The sequence below is a fragment of the Babylonia areolata genome, chromosome 18, assembly GCF_041734735.1.
Source record: "Babylonia areolata isolate BAREFJ2019XMU chromosome 18, ASM4173473v1, whole genome shotgun sequence".
In the NCBI taxonomy this organism is placed as follows: domain Eukaryota; kingdom Metazoa; phylum Mollusca; class Gastropoda; order Neogastropoda; family Buccinidae; genus Babylonia; species Babylonia areolata.
The window spans coordinates 34,743,503-34,746,002 of record NC_134893.1 but is presented as its reverse complement, the minus strand read 5'-3'; the positions used below and the strand labels follow the sequence as shown (position 1 = coordinate 34,746,002).

Below are 2,500 nucleotides of genomic sequence, written 5' to 3'. Positions count from 1 at the left end.
GTGTGTGCTTGTGTGTATTGTGTGGGGGTAGGGGTGGGGGTGGGGTGGATGAATAGTTTTCAGTGATGTTTGGCATCTTGTGTTCACTTTTTATTTTTTGATATTTAGATATGTGTTCTATTTGTAAACGCCGAGGGCTTATTTTCAAGATTAGGCGTAAATGCTCATAATAATAATAATAATGATAATAATGTACTTCTCTAGTTTTGTTGTCTGTTAATCTAATAAGCAGCGGCGGCAGCAGTAGCACCGCTACCTACAACGAGGTAGAAGAAGAAGAAGAAGAAGAAGTTACACAAGGAACTTATGATCATCATCATTGTATTTGCCGTCGTCGTCGTCATCATCACCACCACCACCATCACCACCGATACCACAATCATCATCATCATCATCATCATCATCGTCGTCGTCGTCGTCGTCATCATCACAACACACACACACACACGCACACACGCACGCACGCACGCACACACACACACACACACACACACACACACACACACACACACACACAAGAAGAAAAAACAACAACGTGATCTATGCACAAACCCAACAGCCTAGCCAGGGTGTTGATAATCAACGATGGTGATGATGACGGTGTTTATGATGAGGGTGATGAGAATGATGATGATGATGATGATGATGATGTTAGTGTGACTGATGGTTGGCGGGTGGGGGGTGAAGGTGGTAGTGATGATGATGTGGTGGTGTTGATCTTGATCAAGGCAACGGCAATGATAATGATGATGACGGTGACGATGGCGATGGTGATGAAAGTTTTCCCTTGCGCGTCAGCCTTCTGAACTTAAGATGTTTCAGAAAGAGAGAGAGAGAGAGAGAGAGAGAGAGAGAGAGAGAGAGAGAGAGACAGAGACAGAGACAGAGACAGAGAGAAGAAAGAACAACAACATTCTACAGCGTTATGCTGATGTTTTTTTTCCCAAACAGGTTTACGTACAAAATGCAATATTTTACATTAGAACGGTACAACAATATATTGTTCCGAACATCAACAATTCTACATCAAGTACCACATCGGCAGAACAGCAAATATTCATTCAAACATTGATCTGTGTGATATTATAACGCACGATTTGCAATCAGATTGTAGTGATGACAGAACTTGAACTATCCATTCACACACTGATTCCACTTGTATTGCTGTGCCCAGTTTAGATCAAAGGAACACAAGCAGGTAAATGGCTTTTTAAAATTTTATTCACACATTAGCTGTTTCTATGCGGTATTGCAATGAAGCATAATCAGGACAACGATTATTCATTCCTACATTCATGTTAATGCTTAACAGTAACAATAATAATTAATTCACGCCTTAATTCCATATGATACAATTCTTAATCTTGTACGATATTTATGTATGGTGCCCATTTCTGCTCAAAATATTTAATTTGTTATAAATCCATAGATATTCTAAAAACATACTTGTCAGTTTCATATGTCTTTTAAAGATCTTTTATGAACATTTGTATTGTTGGATTTGCTTTATTGAATCTACATTTGTTTATAAAATAAATTTGGTTATCATGTTGTTAGATTTTGTTTTTTAGATGATGCATAGAAACATTCTCACTACTGCTGATGAAGCTGACACTTTTGGTGTGCAGGCGGGCAGAATGACGTCCCTTGAACGATGATTCAGAAGGAGGCCGGGTGATGGAAGAATGGGACATCAGCCACTGCGCAAGTACTCGGCTCGTCCTGACCACGACAGTCGGTTCAGCAGTTCATCAGATCACATCAAAATTACGAGACCTAACAATGATCATGAAGGTGAAAGGTGTCATAAGACAAACACTTTCGTGGATGTGCGGAAACTAGTCACAATAGAAGTGTAGTTGTTGTTTTTTTCTCCGGAAGTGTGGCACAGCCGTGATTGTCAGTAGTTGAGTAATGATGACACGTGTTCATATACAGCGCTGAATCTTATGCAGAGACAAAACAGAGCTTAAACGCCAGTCATTCACACTCATGAGTAGCTCTGATTCAGAAGAACGAGAGAAGCCTTAAAGATACATGTACACAGAAAGCTAGAGAAAGTGTGTACCGGGAAGAGGCAGGGGATAGGATTACAGTCGTTTCAAAGGCAGAAAGTGTATAGCGGGAAGAGGCAGGGGATAGGATTACAGTCGTTTCAAAGGCAGAAAGTGTATAGCGGGAAGAGGCAGGGGATAGGATTACAGTCGTTTCAAAGGCAGAAAGTGTATAGCGGGAAGAGGCAGGGGATAGGATTACAGTCGTTTCAAAGGCAGAAAGTGTATAGCGGGAAGAGGCAGGGGATAGGATTACAGTCGTTTCAAAGGCAGAAAGTGTATAGCGGGAAGAGGCAGGGGATAGGATTACAGTCGTTTCAAAGGCAGAAAGTGTATAGCGGGAAGAGGCAGGGGATAGGATTACAGTCGTTTCAAAGGCAGAAAGTGTATAGCGGGAAGAGGCAGGGGATAGGATTACAGTCGTTTCAAAGGCAGAAAGTGTATAG

General features: G+C 41.4%; 1 protein-coding gene across 2 annotated transcripts in view; it reads left to right on the top strand.

The window, feature by feature from the left end:
• Positions 1–2,500, top strand: part of LOC143291956 (uncharacterized) — a 48,201-nt gene that overhangs the window by 13,465 nt on the left and 32,236 nt on the right. For both annotated transcript variants that reach the window (XM_076602107.1, XM_076602106.1), the window contains exon 2: positions 1,629–2,500. This exon is cut by the window's right edge and continues 1,171 nt beyond it. The gene's annotated coding sequence lies outside the window, so the exon portion shown is untranslated. The remainder of the gene's footprint in view (positions 1–1,628) is intronic.